The sequence below is a fragment of the Rhinatrema bivittatum genome, chromosome 2 (assembly GCF_901001135.1).
Source record: "Rhinatrema bivittatum chromosome 2, aRhiBiv1.1, whole genome shotgun sequence".
Classification (NCBI taxonomy): domain Eukaryota; kingdom Metazoa; phylum Chordata; class Amphibia; order Gymnophiona; family Rhinatrematidae; genus Rhinatrema; species Rhinatrema bivittatum.
Genome location: NC_042616.1, coordinates 488502329 through 488529239, shown reverse-complemented (window position 1 = coordinate 488529239; position 26911 = coordinate 488502329). Strand labels below are relative to the sequence as shown.

The window sequence follows — 26911 nt, the reverse complement described above, 5'->3', positions numbered from 1 at the left end:
GAACCTGCAAATAAATTTATTGGAACTCAGAGCAATTCTGAATGCATTACATGTCTTCCAAGACCACCTGAAGGGCCGCAGGGTCATGATCTACACTGACAATCAAGTGGCAATGTTTTACATCAACAAAGAAGGAGGGTCCGGTTCATGGTCCCTCTGCAAGGAGACCCTGACAATCTTCGAGCACGCTCACAGAAATTGCATACATCTGCAAGCAACTTACCTCCCAGGCGTGGCAAATACAAGAGCGGACAGGTTAAACCGCATCTTTCATCCTCACGAATGGGCACTCAATACAGAAATAGCCCAAGAGATATTCATGCAGTGGGGGACACCTTTGATAGATCTCTTTGCAACGGAGATCAATGGTCAAGTTCCAAAATTCTGCTCGATAAGACCAAGCCAATTCAGGATCGCTCAAGATGCCTTCCTCATTCCGTGGATGACAGGCCTCCTATACGCCTTTCCTCCCATACCACTCATAACAAGGTCAATTCAAAAGTGCATAGCAGACAAAGCTCAACTGATACTCATCGCCCCGGCCTGGCCGAGGCAACCATGGTACAGTTTCCTTCTCCGACTAACCATCATGGATCCAATTCAGTTACCGAATCGACAAGATCTTCTCTACCAAGATCAAGAGGCGCTTCTACACCCGCTACACTCATCTCTCCACTTGACAGCGTGGAGATTGAGAGGCTCCTTTTAACAGAACAGGGAGTTTCCACTTCGGCACAATTCATTTTGCTAGAATCCAGGAAACTCTCAACAAAGAAAAATTATAGCTATAAATGGAAACGTTACTCTACCTGGTGCACTTCCAAAGGTGTACCAGCATTGGACTGCTCATCTGAATTGCTCATTGATTATCTTCATACACTATATGGAGCTGGTCTAGCAACATCATCCATCAGAGTTCATCTCAGCGCCATAGGGGCATATCATAGGCCAGTTAACAATATTCCTATATCCAATCACCCCTTACTATCTCGTTTCATCAAGGGGTTAACTCACCTTCGTCCTCTGATATCTAAGCCTCCAGTTCCATGTAACCTCAACATAGTTCTGGAACAGCTTATGCTTTTCCCGTTTGAACCCATGGACTCGGCACATATTAAATACCTCACATGGAAAGTTGTATTCCTGGTTGCAGTAACATCGGCACGAAGAGTTAGTGAATTTCAGGCCTTGGTCCATTATTCTCCATATTTGCAATTTCATCACCAAAAGGTAGTTCTCCGAACTCACCCATCCTTCCTACCAAAAGTGGTTTCTCAATGCCATCTCAATCAGACCATGGAATTACCCACCTTTTTCCCTAAACCTCATGCAAATGATAGGGAAAAACTACTGCACACACTAGATTGCAAAAGAGCCTTAGCATTACTACAAAGAAAGGACAAACTCGGACTCCTGTGTTTCTCAACTCTTTGTCTCATTTGACCCAAAGGCACCTGGATTACCAGTGATGCACTGTGCCATCTCCAGCTGGATGGCACAGTGCATCAAATTCTGTTACGACAAACAGAAACTACAACTACATTCAGAGCCTAAAGCTCACCAAGTTAGAGCAGTAGCAGCCTCATTGGCACACCTAAAGAATGTGCAACCCATAGACATTTGTAAGGCAGCTACATGGTCATCGCTCCATACCTTCACATCGCACTACTGCCTTGATCAACAAGCAGCCACTGATGCGAAGATAGGGCATGCAATCCTGCAATCTCTATCCTCTTGTACACGGTGAATGCCACACTTTTCAGGATCACGTACAAACATATATACCAATAACAACGTGATCGGGTGCTTGGGACTCCCATGACAGCATGGCTAATTCAGCCCTGCTATCGACGGGAAAAAGCAAGTTTGCTTACCATAAACGGTGTTTCCGTAGATAGCAGGATGAATTAGCCATGCTGACCCACCCTCCTCCCTGGCAGTCACCTAGTCTTCGACTGCACTACAGCTTTATCACAGACTGAGGAGATTCCGTTATTTTCCTGCGCGGGAACACATGCGCAGCCGCAGAGACCAAAACTCTAATCTCTGCTTTGACAAGCTCCGCCTCCTGGACCTGATTGACAGATCCCATGACAGCATGGCTAATTCATCCTGCTATCTACGGAAACACCGTTTACGGTAAGCAAACTTGCTTTTCTTGTTCTAACAATGGTTTTAATTTTCGCAAGGTATGTAATTTAAAAAATTCAGTCTTGACTTGTTTATTAATATGAACCTTCATTGGAGGAGACCAATATGGCAGCACAAAGTGACTACAATTCGGCTGTCCAATTTCTTTTTCCTATTGCTTGTGGTTTGGTGCTTCAGTGCCTTCCACAAGGAAAGAGAAAGTCAGGACTTATCCCCCAGAGTCCTCACCGACCCTTGGACAGCCATTAATATCTGAATTTGCTGTCTCTGCAGCGATGGAAGGAGAAAGGTGCCCTGGTGCTGAAGCTGATGGAGGAGAGTCGATTTCGGGGGGAAGGAGGTATCTCTTAGCACCCTTGTTGTCCGTCCACTGCCGGCTCAACACATTTCTTCCCAGAGTTGGGCAGCACTGTCTCAAACTGGTGATGCCATTGAGACTGTTGCGCTGAGGGGAGCCTCCAGGAGTGTTGTTGAAGACGCGATCATTCCATCTGTGTGGGTATCTGCTGCTGATCTATCTGGGACAGTGTCAGAGCCATCTGAAGTGCCCTTTGGGATCTTGTGGCCAGCATTGGGCTTGCTAGTGTTACTTGTTCAGCCAAATTGGGCTCTCTTTCAACAGGTTGGATTCCCATTTTTTGGAATGTGAAACCAACAAGAAGTTCTGGGCAAGACTTAAAAAGTGAAGGAAGACATTTTCTCTTTAAAGAATGTTCAGTCTTCTCTTATTAAAGAATGTGGTTTTTTGAATAGGAGAGTGGAGTTTGTTGATAATAGACTCTGCTGTCTAAATCTCCATCTCCTAAACCTCTCTAGGGTGGCTGGAGAGCCCTTGGGCTGTGGCATGGTTGATGCAGCCTAGCAGGCGAACCTATTAAGCCCATACCGATAGCTGGTGGACTTGCTCTTTAAAGGACTGGATCAAGGGTTTCACCTATACTACCTGATACTACACTTCTGATGCAACTCCAACATTGCTCTCTGCTTCAACAGCAGGGGGGGGGAGGAAATTGGACTCAAAAAACAGTAACCAACAAGATCATGGGGGTAACTTGCTTGTTGTGGCGGTTACTACCCTTAACCAAAAAATCTGATACTACACGTCTGATGGTACTCCAACATTGCTCTCTGCTTCAACAGCGGGGGGGGGGGGGGGGGAGGAAATTGGACTCAAACAGTAATCAAAAAGCACCCTGACCTTGGAGGTCTGAGTAACTAATAAGTATGGGAAATTGATAACTATGGGAGCTTGCTGGGCAGACTGGATGGGCCATAAGGTCCTTTTCTGCGTCACTTCTCTGTTTCTATACCAGTACCAGTCCCTGCAAGTTGAGCCCTTGGGTTCCAGGGGCTAGAAGGGCTTAGGCAAGAGTCCTGTAAGGAGTGGTCAAACATAGTTGAGTCTCGGGCAGAGGTCAAGGCAGGCAGTGAGCAAACAATGTCTGGGTCAGGCCAAGATTGGGCAGGCAGGGCAAGGTCTAAGCTGGGGTCAGGGCAGGCGGCAAGCAAACGGTATCCGGGTCCATGCCAGGATCAGAGCAGGCAGTAGGCAGAGAGGTATATAGATGAGACCTTCAGGGACATAGTAGCCAAGACTCAACTTCAGACTGGTGCTGCCTTGGAGGAAGAAGGTCTCATGATCGGAGAGCATTAACCTGGTGCAGCAGGAAAGGATCCTGTAGCAAGAACCTGCTCTCCAGGTGGTGCATTGTCCTTTCGCACCGAGGATGTGTCTCCAAGACCTCCTGCCCAGGAGGGCAGGGTTAGGTCAGCCATCATAGTTGGTGATTCGATTATTAGGAATGTAGACAGCTGGGAGGCTGGTGGGCGTGAGGATCGCCTGGTAACATGCCTACCTGGTGCGAAGGTGGCGGACATCATGCGTCACCTAGATAGGATTTTAGACCGTGCTGGGGAGAAGCCGGCTGTTGTGGTACATGTGGGCACCAACGGCATAGGAAAATATGGGAGGGAGGTTCTGGAAGCCAAATTTAGGCTCTTAGGTAGAAAACTTAAATCCAGAACCTCCAGGGTATCATTCTCTGAAATGCTCCTTATTCCACGCGCAGGTCCCAGGGGCAGGCAGAGCTGCGAGTCTCAATGTGTGGTTGAGACGATGGGGCAAGGAAGAGGGATTCAGTTTTGTTAGGAACTGGGGAACCTTTTGGGGAAGGGGGAGTCTCCCGAAGGGATGGGCTCCACCTTAACCAGGGAGGAACCAGATTGCTGGCGCTAAACTTTAAAAAGGAGATAGAGCAGCTTTTAAACTAGAACAAAGGGGAAAGCTGACAGTCGCTCAGCAGCATGGTTCGGAGGGAGGTATCTTCAAAGGATACTAATGACGCATTAGAATTAGGGCATCCTGACAGTGAGGTTCCAATAACAAGAAAAGTAGTCCAAGTGCCTGTAACTAAAAACTCACCTGAGCTAAAAAAATTCTAACTTATCCATATTAATTAAAAAGCAGAATGAAAATACAAACAGAAAACAAACTTTGAAATGTTTGTATGCTAATACCTGAAGTCTAAGAAGTAAGATGGGAGAATTAGAATGTATAGCAGTGAATGATGACACAGACTTAATTGGCACCTCAGAGACATGGTGGAAGGAAGATAACCAATGGGGCAGTGCTATACCGGGGTACAAATTATATCGCAATGACAGAGAGGAGCACCCGGGATGCGGTGTGGCGCTTTATGTCCGGGATGACAAACAGTCCAACAGGATAAACATTCTGCATAAGACTAAATGCACAATTGAATCTTTATGGGTAGAAATCCCTTGTGTGTTGGGGAAGACTATAGTGATAGGAGTATACTACTTCCACCTGGTCAAGATGGTGAGACTGACAGTGAAATGCTAAGAGAAATTAGAGAAGCTATCCAAATTGGTAGTGCGGTAGTAATGGGAGATTTCAGTTACCGCATAGTACAAAAAGTGCAGGTTCGTTGTCAATCCTGACACAGTACTCACAGTAGCTTTCAAAAGGTCAAAGAGATTTTTATTCATTCAATCAGGCAACTCCACTGGTTTATACAGCATGAAACTTTACGGCGTCCCCCGACACGGTCCCGTGTTTCGCCTAGGGCTGCATCGGGAGGGCACGCCACCAGGAATTCATATACGAGATACTGACAGCTGGTGTATTTAAATTTGGCAGGGCGCGCCAAATTTAAATACACCAGCTGTCAGTATCTCGTATATGAATTCCTGGTGGCGTGCCGCCAAATTTAAATACACCAGCTGTCAGTATCTCGTATATGAATTCCTGGTGGCGTGCCCTCCCGATGCAGCCCTAGGCGAAACACGGGACCGTGTCGGGGGACGCCGTAAAGTTTCATGCTGTATAAACCAGTGGAGTTGCCTGATTGAATGAATAAAAATCTCTTTGACCTTTTGAAAGCTACTGTGAGTACTGTGTCAGGATTGACAACGAACCTGCACTTTTTGTACTATGCGATATTGCTTCAAAGTGCAGCTTGCTCTGGATTGCACTTTTGGTCTTAGATTTCAGTTACCCCAATATTGACTGGGTAAATGTATCATCGGGACATGCTAGAGAGATAAAGTTCCTGAATGAAATAAATGACAGTTTTATGGAGCAATTGTTTCAGGAACTGACTAGAGATGGAACAATTTTAGATCTAATTCTCAGTGGAGCACAGGATTTGGTGAGAGAGGTAACAGTGGTAGGATCTCTTGGCAATAGTGATCATAGTATGATCAAATTTGAATTAATGACTGGAAGGGGGACAGTAAGCAAATCCATGGCTCTCGTGCTAAATTTTAAAAGGGAAACTATGATAAAATGAGAGAAATAGTTAGAAAGAAACTGAAAGGAGCAGCTACAAAGGTAAAAAGTGTGCAAGAGGCGTGGACATTGTTAAAAAATACCATCCTAGAAGCACAGTCCAGATGTATTCCACACATTAAGAAAGGTGGAAGGAAGGCAAAACGATTACAGGCATGGTTAAAAGGTGAGGTGAAAGAAGCTATTTTAGCCAAAAGATCTTCATTCAAAAATTGGAAGAAGGATTCAACAGAAGAAAATAGGATAATGCATAAGCGTTGGCAAGTTAAATGTAAGACATTGATAAGACAGGCTAAGAGAGAATTTGAAAAGAAGTTGGCCCTAGAGGCAAAAACTCACAGTAAAAACTTTTTTAAATATATCTGAAGCAGAAAGCCTGTGAGGGAATCAGTTGGACCGTTAGCTGATCGAGGGGTTAAAGGGGCACTTAGAGAAGATACGGCCATAGTGGAAAAATTAAACGATTTCTTTGCTTCGTTGTTTATTGAAGAGGATGTTGGGGAGATACCCGTACCGGAGAAGGTTTTCATGGGTAATGATTCAGATGGACTGAACCAAATCACGGTGAACCTAGAAGATGTGGTAGGCCTGATTGACAAACTGAAGAGTAGCAAATCACCTGGACCGGATAGTATATACCCCAGGATTCTGAAGGAACTCAAAAATGAAATTTCAGACCTATTAGTAAAAATGTGTAAACTATCATTAAAATCATCCATTGTACCTGAAGACTGGAGGGTGGCTAATGTAACCCAAATATTTAAAAAGGGCTCCAGACCAGTTAGCCTGACTTCAGTGCCAGGAAAAATAGTGGAAAGTGTTCTAAATATCAAAATCACAGAACATTTAGAAATACATGGTTTAATGGAACAAAGTCAGCATGGCTTTATCCAAAGCAAGTCTTGCCTCACAAATCTGAACCAGTAGATGTAGTGTATTTGGATTTTCAGAAGGTGTTTGACAAAGTTCCCCATAAGAGGCTTCTAGGAAAAGTTAAAAGTCATGGGATAGGTGGCAATGTCCTTTCTTGGATTACAAACTGGCTAAAAGTCAGGAAACAGAGAGTAGGATTAAATGGACAATTTTCTCAGTGGAAAGGAGTGGGCAGTGGAGTGCCTCAGGGATCTGTATTGGGACCCGTACTTTTCAATATATTTATAAATGATCTGGAAAGAAATCGACGAGTGAGGTAATCAGATTTGCAGATGATACAAAATTATTCAGAGTAGTTAAATCACAAGCAGATTGTGATAAATTGCAGGAAGACCTTGTTAGACTGGAAAATTGGGCATCCAAATGGCAGATGAAATTTAATATCGATAAGTGCAAGGTGATGCATAGAGGAAAATATAACCAATACTATAGTTACACAATGTTAGGTTCCATATTAGGAGCTACCACCCAAGAAAGAGAGATATAGGCGTCATAGTGGATAATACATTGAAATCGTCTGTTCAGTGTGCTGCGGCAGTCAAAAAAGCAAACAGAATGTTGGGAATTATCAGAAAGGTAATGGTGGATAAAACAGAAAATGTCATAATGCCTCTATATCGCTTCATGGTGAGACCGCACCTTGAATACTGTATACAATTCTGGTCGCTGCATCTCAAAAAAGATATAGTTGCGATGGAGAAGGTACAGAGAAGGGCGACCAAAATGATAAAGGGGATGGAACAGCTCCCATATAAGGAAAGACTAAAGAGGTTAGGACTTTTCAACTTCAAGAAGAGACGGCTGAGGGGAGATATGATAGAGGTGTTTAAAATCATGAGAGGTCTAGAACGGGTAAATGTGAATCAGTTATTTACTCTTTCGGATTGTAGAAGGACTCCATGAAGTTAGCATGTGGCATATTTAAAACTAATCAGGGAAAGTTCTTTTTCACTCAATGCACAATTAAATTCAGGAATTTGTTGCCAGGGGATATGGTTAGTGTAATTAGTGTAGCCGGGTTTAAAAAAGGATTGGATAAGTTTTTGGAGGAGAAGTCCATTACCTGCTATTAATTAAGTTGACTTAGAAAATAGCCACTACTATTACTAGCAGCAGTAACATGGGATAGACTTAGTTTTTGGGAACTTGCCAGGTTCTTATGGCCTGGATTGGCCACTGTTGGAGACAGGATGCTGGGCTTGCTGGACCCTTGGTCTGACCCAGTATGGCATGTTCTCACAGAACAAGCAGGATGGTAGTCCTCACATATGTGTGACATCACAGGATGGAGCCCAGTCACGGAACACTTCTGTCAAAGTTTCCAGAACTTTGACTGGCCCCTACTGGGCATGCCCAGCATGGCACTAACCCTGCAGCCAGCAGGGTTCCCCCTTCAGTCTTCTTTTTTCTGCCCAGCAGTAGCCTCGCGGTTAAGGAGCTCTGTAGCGATTCCTGACAGGAATTTTCCTCACGAAATTATTAAAAGTTAAATTGCCCCACAGGAGTCCCCCTGTTAACTTTTTTTCAAGCCGCGTTACTCTGGTAAGTTTCTACCCGTTTTCCGTCGATTACCATCGAGTTTGGCCCTCGCAGCCTACTGGCCGTCGACCGTACCGCGGCTCGATTTTTTCTAGGGCCATGGCGTCGGAGTTCCGTCGGTGCCCGGACTGTACTCATACCATGTCCATTACAGACCCCCATAAAGTATGTGTAATGTGTCTTGGATGAGAGCAGGATGTCTTGTCCTGCACCAAATGTGCCCTAATGACACCAAAAGGTCGCAAGGCCAGAATGGAGAAGATGGAACTTCTCTTCCGTGCTCAAACCCCGACTCCGTCCATTGCATCGACATCGTCCGAACCGGCACCGTCAACTTCACGTCAGCATCAACCACCGGCCGGTGACCGCCCGGCATCGACGACTTCTCGGCCTTCGACACCCTCTACTCCCCCTCAAGACAGAGGGTATCGTAGGGAGAAACCTCGCCATCAGCACCGAAAGACTCGAACCATCGAGGGAGCGAAATCATCGACTTCGCCATCATCCGAGCCGCCATTGAAGAAACCCCGTCCAGAAAAGGCATCGACCTTTTCGGCGACTGGGTCACCGAGGCAACCCTCCCCTGATGGGGCATCGGGAGCCGCAACTCCGCCTTTAACGGTGGTCCCTCCGGCTATGCCTCTGCCTCCTTCTTCTGTTCCGGAGCTAGGGCTGCTTGCTCCAGGTCTCCGAGAAGAACTGGACCGGATGGTTCAGGACGCCATCGACAAGGTGATGCAACGACTCCAGGTTCCCTCGGCACCGACACCGGTACCAATAGTGGAACCAACCACCGACCCGATTCCGGCAGCATTGGCACCGCTGCTATCCAGGATGGAAGCGCTTATCGCCGCTTTTTCACACCGATGTACCCCGGGTCACTGAAGGCTCCGGTGCCCTCCCCGCTTGCTCTGTCATCAGGAAGAGAAACACCGTTCCGCATCCCTCCATCGGGAGTTCTGCCTCAGCCATCGAGACCAATACAGCCATCGCCACCGATTCCATTGGTGCCGATACGTCCATCGGCACCATCGAGCCATCCATCGATGCCCTCGATGCGTGCGCTGAGACCTTCGATGCCTTCATCGGTGCCTCCGGTAATTCCTTTGATTCCTTTGGAGCCTACATCGGGGCCTTCAGGTATCAAACCACCCCATCCCCCTCTAGTTCCTAGAGGGACAGGTGCTGATCCTTATGATACCTGGACTGATGACTCCTCACCAGATACCGATGACTTGCCATCACCACCTTCACCCACTGAGAGTAGAAAGCGTTCTCCTCCAGAGGACCTTTCTTTCATAAATTTTGTGAAAGAAATGTCTGAATTAGTTCCCTTCCAATTACAGACTGAACAGGACGATAGACATCAGATGATGGAGTTGCTCCAATTCCTTGATGCTCCCAAGGAAATAACCTCCATCCCTGTCCACCAAGTTCTTCTGGACCTCCTCCAGAAGAACTGGGAACATCCTGGCTCCATTGCACCAGTCCACAGAAAAGCTGACACTACCTATTTGGTGCATTCTGCTCCAGGTTTTCAAAAACCTCAATTGGATCACCAATCTGTGGTAGTTGAATCTGCACAGAAGAGAGCAAAAAGATCAAAACCTCACACTTCTTTTCCCCCTGGAAAGGAGCAGAAGTTTCTAGATGCCATTGGTCGCCGAGTCTTCCAAGGATCAATGCTCATCTCTCGAATAGCTGCTTACCAGCTTCACATGACCCAATATAATAGGGTCATCTTTAAGCAGATATAAGACCTGTCAGACTCCATGCCTCAGCCACTTCAAGAACAGCTACAAACCCTACTTAATAAGGGTTTTGAGGCAGGCAAACATGAGATCAGAACATCTTATGATATCTTTGACACTGCAGCCAGGGTATCTGCAGCTGCTATTTCAGCAAGACGATGGGCCTGGCTCATATCTTCAGATCTTTGACCTGAAGTCCAGGACAGATTGTCTGACCTCCCATGTGTCGGAGACAATCTAATTGGAGAGCAGATTCAAAAGACAGTGGCTGAATTAAAGGACCATCACGAGACCCTAAGACAACTCTCTCTGATACCTTCGGATTACTCTTCCAAACAGCCCTTCCGGAAGGACTCTAAAAAGTCTTTCTTCCGTCCGAAAAAGTCCTACCCGCCACCAATCAGATCCCTTTCTACGAGACCATTTCTAAAAACACAGTCTCGTCAGACCCGGAAACAAAAACTACAAACATCCCCCCAGCCGGGCCCTGCTTCTGGCTTTTGACTCTAGCATAGAGAGCAGCAGCCAGCTTCCATTACCTCACATACCAGTGGGAGGTCGATTTCTGCCATTTCAACAACAGGTGGCACTCAATCACCTCAGACCAGTGGGTCCTAGCGATAATTGCTCAAGGATATCATCTCAATTTTCTCTCTCTCCCACCGGATTCCCCACCTCTAAGGACGTGGAAAACATCCGACCATTCATTGCTCCTGGAACAGGAGGTTTCCCTCCTTCTCCAGTCCAGAGCAATAGAACCAGTACCATCCCCTCAGCAAGGCCTTGAGTTCTATTCCTGGTACTTTCTAATCCCCAAAAGATCGGGAGGCATTCGTCCAATTCTGGATCTACGAGCCCTAAACAAGTACCTCCAGAGAGAAAAGTTCAAGATGGTAACCTTGGGCTCACCTCTTCCTCTTCTACAAAGAAGAGACTGGCTCTGCTCTCTAGACCTCCAGGACGCATACACTCATATTGCGATAACCATCTCATCGCAAATACCTAAGGTTTCTCGTAGGCCCCAAGTACTATCAGTACAGAGTGCTTCCATTCGGCCTCGCATCTGCACCATGAGTCTTCACAAAACGCTTCATCGTGGTTGCAGCCTTCCTCAGGACTCAAGGTGTTCATGTCTATCCCTATCTAGATGATTGGTTAATCAGGGCTCCGACTCAGGAAGCCGCTCTGTCGTCAATTATGACAAATCCTGCTTATCATTCATTGGGGCAGACTTGGATACCTTGCAGGCAAAGGCTTTCCTGCCTCGACAACGAGCTCTCACTCTCGTGTCTCTGTCGCATCAGCTGTGGTCTCAACATTCAACGACTGCACATCGTTTTCTCATCTTCCTGGGACACATGGCGTCCTCAGTTCAGGTCACCCCAATGGCCCGCTTGGCCATGAGAGTCATGCAGTGGACTCTGAGGTCGCAATGGAGTCAATCCCTTTGTCCACGTAACCAACTCACTCCATCTCTCTCTTGCCTGGTGGACAAATCAGACTAATCTTCTACAGGGCTTGCCCTTTCAGGTGCCAGACCCTCAAATAATTCTCACCACCGACGCTTCCAACTTCGGAGGGGAGCCCACATGGCCGATCTGCAGACACAAGGTTCTTGGTCTCCGGAGGAAGCCAAACCCCAGATAAATTTCCTGGAGCTGCGAGCAATCCGATATGCTCTCAGAGTATTTCAGGATCGCCTATCCAATCAAGTCATCCCGATCCAGATGGACAACCAGGTGGCCATGTGGTACATCAACAAGCAGGGAGGAACAGGCTCCTAAAGTCTGTGTCAGGAAGCTGCACAGATGTGGGTGGAGGCCCTCTCCCACTCAATGTACCTCAGGGCCACCTACTTGCCGGGAGTGGACAACGTGTTGGCAGACAAGTTGAGTCGAGACTTCCAACCGCACAAGTGGTCTCTAAACTCCTCAGTAGCGAACACCATCTTCCAAAAATGGGGTTATCCTCAAATAGACCTCTTTGCATCACCCCAGAATCGCAAAGTAGGCAATTTCTGCTCTCTCACTCGCAGCCAACATAATCCACCAAGAGACGCGTTCTCCCTATCATGGGTAACTGGTCTCCTATACGCATTCCCTCCACTTCTACTTCTCTCGAAGACTCTCGTGAAGTTACGTCAGGACAAGGGAACTATGATCCTGATAGCTCCCCATTGGCACCTCTGAGTGTGGTTTCCAATACTTCAGGATCTCTCCATTCACAGGCACATTCCTTTGGGAACAGACCCGCTTCTAATCACTCAAAACAACAGGTGCCTACGCCACCCCAATCTTCAAGCCTTGTCCCTGACGGCATGGATGTTGAAAGGTTAATCCTTCAACCTCTTAACCTTTCTGATCCAGTTTCCCGTGTCTTGATTGCTTCTCGGAAGCCTTCCACGAGAAAATCTTACTCTTACGAATGGAACAGGTTCGCGTCATGGTGCTCTTCTCAGGCCCTTGATCCCTTTACCTGTCCAATCCCGAAATTTCTAGATTTTCTCTGGCACTTGTCAGAGTCAGGTCTAAAAACTTCCTCCATCAGAATGCATGTCAGTGTGGTAGCCGCCTTCCATAAAGGTATCGGGGATGTTCCTATATCAGTGCAACCCCTTGTCATACGATTTCTGAAGGGCTTGCTTCACCTCAAGCCTCCACTGCGTCCTCCGGCCCCTTCTTGGGACCTCAACCTAGTTTTGGGTCGGTCCATGAAACCACCATTCGAGCCTCTTCATTTCTGTGATCTTCGCTATCTAACATGGAAAGTGATTTTCCTCTTGGCTATCACTTCCGCTCGCAGAGTTAGTGAGTTACAGGCACTAGTTACCTATCTGCCTTACACTAAACTTCTGCAGGACCGGGCAGTACCCCTCACTCACCCTAAATTCCTACCTAAGGTGGTTTCGGAGTTTCATCTCAATCAATCCATCATACTACCTACCTTTTTTCCCAGGCCACATTCCAATCCAGGAGAGCAGGCTCTGCATACCCTTGACTGTAAACGGGCTCTAGCTTTTTACCTAGACCATACAGCTGCCCACAGAAAGAGCACTCAGTTCTTTCTCTCTTTCCATTCTAACAAATTGGGACAGCCTGTGGGTAAGCAGACTCTCTCCTCCTAGCCAGCGGACTGCATATCCTTTTGCTATCAGCAAGCTGGCATTCCACTTCAAGACCGTGTTAAAGCACACTCTGTGAGGGCCATGGCGACCTTAGTAGCACACCTATGATCGGTGCCGCTTCCTGACATTTGCAGGGCTACCACCAGGAGTTCTCTCCTTACTTTTACAGCCCACTGTTGCTTAGTCAAAGCCGGAAGACAAGATTCCATCTTCGGCCAGTCTGTATTGAGTAACCTATTTACAACGTGACGAACCAACACCCTTCCGCTTGCCCGGTGGGGTTCAGAATGCCCTCTCCCAAATTCCATCCCAGCTTTGTGCCTCTGGCACGTCCCTGGGTACATTTGGTGCATGTCCGGACATCCTCAGCTTGGTACTCACTCATATGTGAGGACTACCATCCTGCTTGTCCTATGAGAAAGCAAATGTTGCTTACCTGTAACAGGTGTTCTCACAGGACAGCAGGATGTTAGTCCTCACGAAACCAACCCGCCACCCCGCGGTGTTGGGTTCGGTTTTTTATTTTATTTTTCGGCACTGCCTGTAGCTTTGTAACAAGACTGAAGGGGGACCCCTGCTGGCTGCAGGGTTAGTGCCATGCTGGGCATGCCCAGTAGGGGCCAGTCAAAGTTCTGGAAACTTTGACAAAAGTGTTCTGTGATTGGGCTCCATTCTGTGATGTCACCCATATGTGAGGACTAACATCCTGCTGTCCTGTGAGAACACCTGTTACAGGTAAGCAACATTTGCTTTCTTATGTTCTTATCACCCAGTTGGTGGCCAGGACTAGTCATTTGTCTCTGACTCTTTTTTTTTTCTACTCCCTAATCGATGGGAAAGCTATCAGCTTTCCAGCAATGTGACAGCAGTGACATCTGTGAACAGACAGGGAGGTATCAGGAATTGGGGAGTGTCTGAGGAGATGAATCTTCTCTTCCCCTGGTGGAAGAGAATGTGCAATACCTGCTTTGAATCTGCTTTGAAATACTGAAAAGCAGAATATAACTCAAATAAATCTAAAGGCCTTGTCAGCGGCTCATATAGCAAGTCAGGAGAATATGCAAGCATATTTCTTAAGCAGAAAACTTTTGGATCCCAGAGAATGGGAGCTTGGTCAAGATGCCTTTCATTACATAGTACTCAGGTGGGGCTTGCCTCACATTGATCCAATGGCAACTCCCAAAAATGCTAAAGTTCGTCCCTTCTTCAGTCGGCGCAGGGAGTTCGGTGTAGCAGGCATAGATGCTCTGTTTCAACATTTGGCCAGAGGCGGAGCATCTTTATTTTTCCTCCTTGGCCACTGATCGCAGGGTTCTCCAGCAGATCAAGATGGTGTGATTGTGGTAGCTCCAGATTGGTATCAGAGACCCTGGTATGCAGATATATTGAGGTTTCACTTGGTAGAGACTTGGGTTCTTTCATTTCAGAGTCCAATTCTAATAGACAACTTTGTTTTGTCTTATGGCTTGGCTCTTGAAAGGTCCTGGCTGAAGAAAAGAAATTATTTTTCTTTGGTCATTTCCATTCTCCTGAAGGTTTGTAAGACTTCTAATTCTTTAGCCTACATTAGAGTTTGGCACATTTTTTAAGCTTTCTGCAGGGCTTGGTCTACTTCTCCTTAGAGTATGACTATGCATTTTGGTCTTTATTCATAGAGTCTTAGATAAGGTTTTGGCTCTGAATTCCTTAAAGATTCAGGTTGCAGCATTTTCCTGTTTCGGTGGCTGCACATCCTGATGTCCCGATTCCTATGGGGAGTTAAGAGAGTTTGGCCCCATTTAGACCTTTAGTTCCTCGATGAGATCTCAGTTTGTTTCTTAAGGCGTTAGTCGCCCTTCCTTTGAGCCCTTGAAGCAGATCTCCTTAAAGGATCTTACTTTGAAAACTGTTTTTCTGGTCTCAATTTGCTCTGCTTGCCTCATTTCTGAGATACAGCTTGTATCTTGCAGAGATTTCTTTTTGGTGATTGTGTCTGATTTGGCATCTTTTTGTCCTATGCCATCCTTTTTATCTAAAGTAGTTTCATTTTTTTATTTCAATCAGTCTGTTTTTCTGCCTGCCGTTTTGAAGGATAAATGTCAGGGAGGTAACAAGTCTTTACGATGTTGTGATGTGCATCAAGTGCTCAGGTATTTGGAAATTTCTAACTCTTTTTGTAGGTCGATTAGATTATTAATTCTGTTTGCAGGGCTGCATAAAGGTGAAGCGGCCTCTGAAGCTACTTTTGCTAGGAGGATCAAGGATACTATTTCTTCAGCTTATTTGCTCAGAGGCCATTGGACTCCAGAGATCATTCGCACTCACTCCACAATGGCACAGTTTTCATCCTGGAGAGAAGCTGTTACTGTGGCACTGGAGGACATTTGCAAAGTGGCTGCCTGGTCATCTCTGCATTCCTTTGCGAAGCATTATAGATCAGACATTTTGACTAAGGAGGACCAGCTTCTGGAGCTGGGCTTCTCAAAGTGGCCCTTTCTTCCTCTCTTCCTAAATAGTGGGGCTTTGGTACTTCCGATTAGTTTGGACTAGACTGCACCGGACTAGTGTTGCATCATGGCGTGGAAGGAATTTCTACCTACTAATTTTGTTTCCATATGTCCTGTTATACTAGTCCAAAACCCTTCTGGGAAGCTGGGCCTATTGCAGATACATATTTTGAAAAAACAGATCTTCCTTTCAGTCCATTGTTTCGCACTGTTCTTTTTTTGTTTTGTTGCTTCCCTCCATAGTATCTGGACAGGTGGGTGAATGTATGAAGCTTTACTCTGTACATTTTTAAAGTATTTTTTGTTACATTTTCTTAGTGTTTAGATAGGTGGATCCAGAACAAGTGGGTTTTGCACCTCTACCAGCAGATGGAGTCGGAGCAAAGCTGACAACACAGTATATATAATCCTGCAGTGACATCAGCCCGCCAATATTTTCCTTCTCCAGCAGATGGTGGATGTCCATCTCCCTACTGGGGATTGCTTAAAGTTTTTAGAAGGAGAAAATAAGAAAGAAAATTAATTTGCCTCACTCTCCTGTGGAGATACCATATGGTCCCCTCCCTCAGCTGAGAATTCCTGAGGTAATATATTGGATTCTCCCTCAGATGAGTGCCTTGTCCAGTAGCTGGTTTTCAGCCGGCGTAGACTTAGCTGCTAAAGACAGATGAAAGGCAAGTGAGTGCAGGAAGCCTTGTACGGTGGTGTATAACCTGTCTCCCTGCAGCTGGAGACTGATTCTGTACTAGGCCAGGACGGGCTGAGCTCAGGTAAAGCAAAACAAAATAACAGGAGTTTTTGTAGGGATTCCTCCGGTCTCTGTGCTTGGTGCGCCGATCCGAAGTTCATCCCTGCCTCCGGGGGAGCTCAGGGGACATGGGCAGCCTGGCAGGTTGAGCAGACTTTTTGGCTAGGCCCCACTCTTAGTCTTGTTGTTTGCCACGTGATAGGCCACTCGCACGTTTTTCTGCACATTAGCCTGCCCTCTTCAGGCCCATTAGTTCATGCAAGTGCATCCGGCTGTGCATTCAGTTGTGCGTCCAGTTTTTGTGTGTGTAGTTGGGCATCTGGTTGGAGGCTTGGTTGGGCGCCTGGTTGGACTTCGTTGATAGAGGCATGCACTTACCTATATGCACAATCTGAGCAGTCTTGAGGACGCTCAGTTTTTGGGCACTCATCGAGGCACAGGATTGCATGCCTAAATTTTGGACACCTATTTTTTGCAGTGCAAATATAGCTGGATGCACATTTTTTAGTTGCCTGTTAGAGCATACTGACAGACTGATGGCACCTATAGCAAAGAAAGCTAAGTGGCTTACTATCTGTGTTGCTTTTCATATTTGGGCATCTCAGGCTGACATTCCCTCTAACTTGTATCAGTGCTGCTTGGAAGCTCAGGCGGAATTGCCTTTGTCTTGCCTCCGTTCTTGCGCCCAGTTCTTTCCAGCCTGATGCAGGTCTGGGTAAAGACGTGGTGAGAAGACAAGGTTGGAAGAATAAGATGCATGCTGGATTAAGTAAGGAATATTGTATTGTCATCATAATAAATAGATATTCTAGATGAAATGCAGGCACTCACATAGCCAAGTCTGTCTGACAGGTTGCAAATACAGTAAAAACTGAAAGTCCTAGCAGAACTGTATGTGCTGACATACAGTAAATGCATCTGTCTGGCAGACTGTGAAGGGGACCTAGAAGGCCGGACATTTGGGAAATTTCCATGCTAGTGTTGATAGCTATTTAGATCTGTAATGTTTGGTGGCTAGCATGATGGATCTGTGAGCCTCCTCACTCACCCCAACCGCCGCCAAGAGCTCTTCATGGCTGGACCACTGTCAACCACCACCAAGAGGAGGCACAGAATGCCGTCGTGCTGCATCCTCCCTGACTTCGCCTAGGTGTGTTCACACCCGATGTCCTGATCTTTAAAGGGCTTGCAGTGGGAAAAGCCATTTGGCTCTTCCTGATTAACCTCATCAACTCCTATGTACATAAGGCTCCCTCAGAAGACCAGCAGTCGCTTCAGCAACAAATCCCCTGCCTAGCAGTGCTTGTTGCTCTCCAGTGTCTTTCCTTTTCTGTACCTTGCTCGTTGTCTGCCTTGTTGCCCTGCCTTCATCTTGCCTCCATTGTCTTGCTCGTCCCTGGTCCTCTGTGTCCCTTGTCTCGGCCTGAGTCTTGCCTTTAACTCTGCTTCGGATACTGATTATTCTTTTGCCTGCTGCCTGCCTTGGACCTTCGCTACAGACACCGACCACTCTCTTGCTTGCCACCTGCCACTGACTCCTGCTTTGGACTTGAACTACGCTCTGCTTGCTGCCTGCCCTGACCCTCGGCCTGAACCTGGTCTCTCTGATAGCTGCCTGCCTTGACCTCGGCCTGGTCCCTCTCTTTGTCTTAGTCCAGTCGGACTATCGCCTAAGTCCTCCTGGCCCCTGTAACCTAAAGTCTCAACCTGTGGGGAACAGAGCTGGTATAGGTGAAGCTCCTGTCCAGTCTCAACCCAAAGCATGTCCCAGGGGGTTTTGCCCTCTAGGCTGTGCCAACCACACCCTAGTACAATAGTCTACTTCTCTTACAAGATTGCTGAGGCCATGGACATGGCAAATCTGTCTGCCCTTCAGACTATCTCGAGTATTGCACAGAGCATCCAGTAGAAGCAAGGGATCCTGGACCAGGTAACTGGAGTACTCGAGAGACTCACTCACAGAATGGACACCATGTAGATGCCACCTTCAGTACCAGCTCTTCCTTCCATGGTCCCACCACTGCCGGAGTTAATTCCTCTCTCAAGGCCCGTTCCACATCTGCCACACTTCCCTGTTATCTTGGGGACCCAAAGGAATTCTGGGGTTTCCTAAACCAGTGCCGCATTCATTTTGAACTCCAGTCCACCTTGTTTCCTACTGACTGCACCAAGGTGAAGAACATACTTTCATTACTGGGATGTATGAACCTAGTCTGGGCATCCCTGTTGTTGGGAATGAGAGGACCTGATTCTCCATGACCTCCAGGAATTCCTTTGCCAGTTCTGCCTCGATTTTGATGAACCTGGGCGTGCCTTCTCCACAGTGGCCAAACTCCTTTGCATCCACCAGGGAACCCACACCATATGTTTACGTACCCTTGCTTTGGAGCTTTAGTGGGGAGAAGACAGCCAGACAGCCATTTTCTAGTAAGGCTTTTCTGGTCAGATCAAGGATGAACTTCGGTGGTGGGAAAGGATGAACTTCGGTGGTGGGAAAGGATGAACTTCGGTGGTGGGAAAAGTAATGGAGTCACTGCTGAAAGAGAGAATAGTGAACTATCTACAGTCCGGAGAATTGATGGACCAGAGGCAACATGGATTCACCAGGGGGAGATCCTGTCAGACAAATCTGATTAACTTTTTTGACTGGGTAACCAAGGAATTGGATCGAGGAAGAGCGCTTGATATCATATACTTGGATTTCAGCAAAGCTTTTGATACGGTTCCGCACAGGAGACTGGTGAATAAAACGAGAAGCTTAGGAGTGAGGGCCGAGGTGGTGACCTGGATTGCAAATTGGCTGACGGACAGAAGACAATGTGTGATGGTAAATGGAACCTTCTCTGAAGAGAGAGCGGTTTTAAGTGGTGTACCGCAAGGATCGGTGTTGGGACCGGTCCTGTTCAATATCTTTGTGAGCGACATTGCGGACGGGATAGAAGGTAAGGTTTGTCTTTTTGCGGATGACACAAAGATCAGCAACAGAGTAGACACGCCAGAAGGAGTGGAGAGAATGAGACGGGATCTAAGGAAACTGGAAGAGTGGTCGAAGATATGGCAGCTCAGATTCAATGCCAAGAAGTGCAAAGTCATGCATATGGGGAGTGGAAATCCGAATGAACTGTATTCGATGGGGGGGGAAAAGCTGATGTGCACGGAGCAGGAGAGGGACCTTGGGGTGATAGTGTCTAATGATATGAAGTCTGCGAAACAATGCGACAAGGCGATAGCAAAAGCCAGAAGAATGCTGGGCTGCATAGAGAGAGGAATATCGAGTAAGAAAAGGGAAGTGATTATTCCCTTGTACAGGTCCTTGGTGAGGCCTCACCTGGAGTACTGTTTTCAGTTCTGGAGACCGTATCTACAAAAAGACAAAGACAAGATGGAAGCGGTACAGAGAAGGGCGACCAAGAAGGTGGAGGATCTTCATCGCATGACGTACGAGGAGAGATTGAAGAATCTAAATATGTACACCCTGGAGGAAAGGAGGAGCAGAGGTGATATGATACAGACTTTCAGATACTTGAAAGGTTTTAATGATCCAAAGACAACGACAAACCTGTTCCATAGGAAAAAAATCAACAGAACCAGGGGTCACGATTTGAAGCTCCAGGGAGGAAGATTCAGAACCAATGTCAGGAAGTATTTCTTCACGGAGAGGGTGGTGGACGCCTGGAATGCCCTTCCGGAGGATGTGGTGAAGACCAGAACTGTGAAGGACTTCAAAGGGGCGTGGGATAAACACTGTGGATCCATAAAGTCAAGAGGCCGCCAATGAAGAGTGGGTGACTCGCCAGAATGACGGCTACTGCCTGGAGACAATACCCTTATTCAATAAACATACACATGCTTACTGTGACTCCAACATCGCTCTAAGCTTCAACAGCAAGAGGAAATGTGGAAAAATGGATTTACACTCACAAAGAGGGGAGTAGCTGGCTTGTTACGGCGGTTACTACCCCAAACCAAATAAGCCTGATGCTTCACCTTCAATGCATATACAGCATAGTTCTCTGCTTCCACGGCAGGGGAGAAGAAAAAAGGGTTCGCACTCACAAAGTGGGGAGTAGCTGGCTTGTTACGGCGGTTACTACCCCAAACCAATTGTGTCCGATACTTCACTTTCGATGCATATCCAGCATGGCTCTCTGCTTCAACGGCATGGGAGAAGACTGATACATCACGCATTTCCAGCATAGCTCCCTGCTTCAACAGCAGGGGAGAAGAAAAACAACCAATAAGGACTGTATAACATAGTCTGGGTAAAACAAATAAGCATGGGTGTAGCTTGCTTATTGCGGCGGTTACTACCCCTACTACCCCTAACTAATCAAGCTAGATATTTCAATGGTGGGGGTGGAAGGGAAATAGAACCAAGAGCTAAGAGAAACAGATAAGTATGAGAGAAAAAAACGTGTAAAGCTTGCTGGGCAGACTGGATGGGCCGTTTGGTCTTCTTCTGCCGTCATTTCTATGTTTCTATGTTTCTATGAACCGGCTGGTCGGGATGTTCAACATACATTGGAGGGCTTGAATACACTGGCTGTCAAAGTAGACCGTAAGTTTCAAGAATGAGCCCAGGAAAGCAACCTTGTCCAAGTGGCCCCTCGTTTTCAACACCCTCTAACGCCCACTCTCAGTCTGGAACTGGCTTCCCCTGCTGAGGAGCCCATGCAAAACTTCCATTCAAAAATTCTCCCAGGACAAGAAACAGGCGATAACAGCTTGGGTTGTGTTTCTACTATGTTGGCCAGGGGCATTTTGCCAGTCAATGCCCTGAGGAGCTGGGAAACTCCCCCACCTAGGGTTAATTGGAGAGACAACCCTAAGACAGACTTCTTCCTCTCTGCAATTGCTGGTACTCGGCTGCCTACTCTCAGGGAATTCTCCAATCCACATAGAGGCTTTGCTGGACTCTGGCACAGGTGGGAACTTTATTGAGAGGTCACTTGTTGCCAGAAAGATCTGCCCACCATCACCTTGATGAATGTGGTCTCCATTTCTTCCACCTTCAGTGAACCTCTCCCAGGTTAGTTCACTAAAGTAACCTTGCCCATCACCCTGAAGGGCCTTCTTTATAAGAAAATACTCATCGTTCTACATGCATTTTACAAAGAAAACGGAGAATAGTGGAATAATGAAAGCAAGCAGCAGAACATCAGCATACAGCACTCAGCCCAATATGTGCTATTTTATTATTTTATTTCACCTTTAACATAAAAAATATACAATCCAATAGAGTTATACATGTAATTAATACTGATACATGTAGGAAAAAGGACAAGATTTATAGCATTCAGCAAATAGTCTTTATTATGAAACTATGTTACCGGACTTTAATGGCACTTCTTATAGATAGTATTAACATATACAAATCCCAATTTCTATATATGCCTTTCTGTAAAACCGTTGTGATGGTATATAACTTAACGACGATATAGAAAAGATTTTAAATAAATAAATAAATGCTGCCTAAGGCAGTCAACTCCATCATCCTGGAACTACCCTGCCTCCAGCAGCACCAACCTGTCGAGGACTGGAGCACCCTACAAGTGGCACGGTGGAGCTGTAGGTGCACTGAGACGTGCTTTTCTTCAGTACTGCCTGCACGTACCACAACCCTGGCCATGCCAGGTCTACCCTGCAGCATGCAGTATTCACAGATGCCTTTTGCAAACAACACACAAGTCTTGCCGCTGCACGGGTCTTATGACTGCCCTATGGACCTCATGCCAGGGAAATACCACCTTGGGGTAGAGTCTACCCTCTATCCACACCTGAGATGTCCGCCTGGACAGAGACTTCTTTTGACTGTTCTCATCCCCTGCTGGCACAGGCTTCTTCTTTGTGAGGAAGAAGGACGGATCCCTTAGGCCCTTTATAGACTACATGGGTCTTAACACCACCACGAAGAAGAACCGGTACCCTTGCCACTGATCTTGGATCTGTTTGACCACCTGGAAGGGGCACAGATGTTCACCAAACTTGACCCCCAGGGATGTATAACCTCATATGCATGAGGGAAGATAACGAGCGAAAAACGGCGTTCAACGCTCGAGAAAGCCACTTCCAGTATCTCGTCATGCCATTTGGACTATGCAACGCCCCAGTGATCTTGCAGCATATAGTTAATGAAATCCTTTGGGACCTCCTGTACTCCCTTGTAATCGTGTACTTAGATGATTTCCTTGTCTTATCTTGATCATTGGCTCAGCACCGAAAGCACATCAGATACGTGTTGCATAGACTGTGGGAACATCTATATGCAAAATTGGAAAAATGTACTAGTGAGCAAGAAGAACTTCCCTTTTTGGGATACATCATCTCTCTATACGGATTCCATATGGACTTTGCCAAGAAGGCCTTACTGAATTGACTCCAACCCATGGTACTCAAAACCCTGCAACGCTTCCTAGGGTTTGCAAATTATTACCAACAATTCATACCTTGGTACTGTTCACTTGCAGCCCTGTTCATTGCCCTGTCCAGAAAAGGTGCAGATACGAAGTACTGGCCAGAAGAGGCCATCCAGGCTTTCCAGGATCTCAAGTGAGAATTCTCACAAGACATACGGATCCATCTCAAACTTTCTTCATGGAGCTAGATGCCTCTGCTCTTGCGGTAGGGGCTGTCCTCACTCAATACAACGACCAAGGGACCCTCTTACTATTTTCTTATTTCTTCTGGAAATTCACATCTGCTGAAAAAAATTACCCGATCAGGACCTGGGAGCGCCTGGCCGTAAAATTGGTGCTACAAGAGTGGTGACACATCCTGGAAGGAGCCAGGCATACCATCACCGTCTACACAGATCTCAAGCACCTCGAGTACCTACCACAGGTTCAACGCCTCAACCCGTGACAGGCCAGATGTTCGCTGTTCTTTAACTGCTTTTATATCGAGTTATGCTACCATCCCATGGAGAAGAACCAATGGGCCAATGTCCTCTCTCGTTCCTTCCATACAGAGGATGTTCCAGATCCTCCTCGCCAGATTACAGACCTAGCCAGAATAATTTTCACAGCAGTGATCCCAGTGCTCCCTGGGGAAAACAGTAGTGTCCAAATGCCTCTGAGAGAAGGTACTCAAATGGACCCATGGCTTTTGGTTGGTGGGACACCCCGGACTTGCCAGAGCCCTTGAATTCATCATTCACTACTATTGGTGAAGACTGACATCAAATGCGACGTAGAATCTTGTTCCCTATTTTGCTAAGCATAAGAGCTCTTGTATGTGCCCTTGGGGGCTGTTATAACCATTGTCAGCCCCCGAGGAACCCTGGACACACCTGTCCACAGATTATGTTACGGACTTCCCCCTCTCAAATGGCTACACCATGATATGGGTCCTGGTGGACTGCTTCTCTAAGAAGGCTTGTTCATACCACTTCCTGGCCTGCCTTCCACTCCAGAACTGGCCTGATTCTTTGTGCAGCATATCTTCCATCTCCATGGACTCCCTTCGCATATCCTCTCTGACTGGGGAGTTCAATTCACAGCTCAATTCTGGAGAAGTCTCTGCAAAAAATTCAGGATTACCCGGGACTTCACATTGGCATATCACCCGCAAGGGAATGGACAGACAGAAAGGATTAACCAAATCCTCAAGAATTTCCTATGTTCATTCATCAATGAACCAAATCCTCAAGAATTTCCTATGTTCATTCATCAATGAACGTCAGGATGGCATTCTCCCATCAACCACATTGGCAGTTCAATGGGGTCCTCACCCTTCCAGATTGTATATGGCAAGCACCCTTGGATACTTCTCCCAGTCTCACTCTCACTGTCCTGTCTGGCAGCCAACACTTTAAGCCAACACCACAGAGAGCTATGGAAACGGACTACCCAACTGCTCACCGCGGCGGCCAGCCAGGTCAAGAAACAGGCAGACAAAAGACGATGACCAGCCCCTCAGTTTAAGCCTGGGAAGCTTGTATGGCTAAGTATGCAGAACTTACAACTTAAATCCATCTACCAAATTTGCACAGAGGCTCTTTGAACCATTCCCCATTCTACGGCAGATTGGGTTTATAACCTATCAAGTGAAATTGCCACCCACATTGAAAATACACAACGTTTCACTGCTGTAACCCTTTGTTCTCTCTTGGCCGTTTCAGTAACCTTCCAGTCCCACAGAAGCAACATCTAAAGCTGATCTTGAATTCAAAGTACAGGAGATTTTAGACTCCAGGAGGCATTGGAAATGGGTAGAAAATCTTATTTCCTGGAAGGATTTTGGACTCGAGAAAAACTCCTGGGAGCTGGTATCCAATCTTCAGGCCCCTCTGATGGTGAGAGATTTCCGTCGATGCTTCCCTCATAAGCCTAAGCCCAGGAGCCTGAGGAGTACTGAAATGTTTGGTGGCTTGCGGGACGGCCCCTCGAGTCGCCTCACCCCGATGGCTCCAAGAGCTCTTTACAGCCGGAATGCCGCTGACCACAGACTGCCGCTGAGAGCGGCATGGAACACCATCATGCAGGGTCCTTCCCGACTTCCCTATGCACCCGACAAACTGATTTTATAGGGCCACAGCGGGAAAAGCCACTCTGCACCTCCTGATGACCTCATTGGCTCCTGTCTACATAAGGCACCCTCAGACAACTAGCAGATGCCTCAGCAATAGGTGCCTTTGCCTAGCAGTGCATGTTGCTTTCCAGTATCTTCCTTTTCCATACCTAGCTCATTGTCTTCTTTGTTGGCCAACCTTCATCTTGCTTCTGTTGTCCTGCTCCTGTGGTCCCACTTGTTTGTCCTGCCTGTCCCTGTCTGTCTTGGCCTGACTTCTGCCTTTGGCCCTGCTTCAGCATTCTCTTGCCTGCTGCCTGCCTTGGACCTTCGTTACAGACACTGACCACTCTCTTGCTTGCTGCTACCACTGATCCTTGCTTTGGACTTGGACCACTCTCTGCTGGCTGCCTGCCCCAATCCTTGGCCTGTACCCAGTGATTCTTGGATAGTTGCCTGTCCTGATCTCGATCCGGCCCCAGACTATCTCTTTGTCTTAGCCCTGTGGTACTATCAACTAAATCCTGCCAGCCCCTGAAACCTAAAGGCTCAAACTGCGGGGAACGGGGCTGGTTTAGGTGAAGCTCCAATCTAGCCCCAGCCCAGGGCACATCCATCAGTTGGCGGCATAGGTCTAGGGGATTTGCCCTCTAGAGTCCGCAAACCACGCCCCAGCACAAGAGTTCACTTCACTTACAAGATCATTACAAAGCTTGGGTGCTGGGTATGAACTAAATAGGGAATTCATATGCTCATCTGCTCAAGATGAGAGAGAACAAAATTTGTCCTGGAGAAGAAGCGATATCTTAAAAGGAGTCAAGCTCTATGGCTGGTAGCTTGCATATATCTTTGCATTCTGGGTGGGAATAAATGACTGGCAGGAGGATGGTCTTTTTCTGCCATCATCTACTATGCTACTATCTGATTTTGCAACCATGAACGTCTTAAGATTTTTGCACTTGACGGTCTGTGATGACGCATCTCTTCCTTCCATTCACTCATTTGATTCTATTTTGTGATCTTCTGTGAAAAATAAATCCTGGTATCCAGTAGAGTGTGAGGGGGAGGAGAGAGAGATTGAGAATGGGATATGAAGATTCTCAAGGTGCATGTAAGCACTGATGTCACTTTTGTAATTCAAATGCAGCTGTGACTCCGTTTTAATTGTAGAACAGCATCTGGGGCTTTTGCTAAAACCAGTGATGACTGTCAGAGAAGGGGAAATGTGTACAGCTTCTTTAAACAAAGCATAAATGGAGAAGAGAGAGCCAAGGATTTGGGACCTGTACTATGTAAGAAAGCAATCAAGGACATGATTATTAGACTTCAAGTAGACTTTCAAAAAAGGAGAGAAAATTAGAAGAAACAGTGAAATTGGGAGAGCTGGAAGGATATCGAAAAGGATGCATAGATGAGAGAGGTGAAGGCTAACCAAGGATGAAACAAAATGGAGGGTGAGATTGATAACAGGAGATGTATAAAAGCGGAAAAATAAATGTGATGGAACAGACAGATAACAAAAGAGTGAAACGTAAAAAAAAAAAAAGTCTGCACCAAATAATTTTTTTCCATGATGTGTATATTTATATTTTAATTAGAGAACTGGATTATTAAAATAGTTTGGTGTACAAGTGTGCCTGCAACAGTCATAGGGTGCTTGAGATATCATCAGCCATTGTAGCCACTGATCTTGTCAAATGTTAGTTTTGTGGTATCACTGATAACATTGTTTGATTGTTTTGTTAGATCACTTCATTTCCAGAGTAGTGCTTATTTTACTACAGTATCTTAGTAGGATGTACACATATCATATGGGATACATTGCAAAATAGAGCAAGCAAGTTGAGGAGGCTTTTCCAT

The 26911-nt window shown here is 46.5% G+C and overlaps 1 protein-coding gene across 4 annotated transcripts in view; it reads left to right on the top strand.

Annotated features, from left to right (window-relative positions):
* FAM217A (family with sequence similarity 217 member A) overlaps window positions 1-26911 on the top strand; it is a 388133-nt gene that overhangs the window by 50114 nt on the left and 311108 nt on the right. The gene's annotated exons all lie outside the window — the stretch shown is intronic.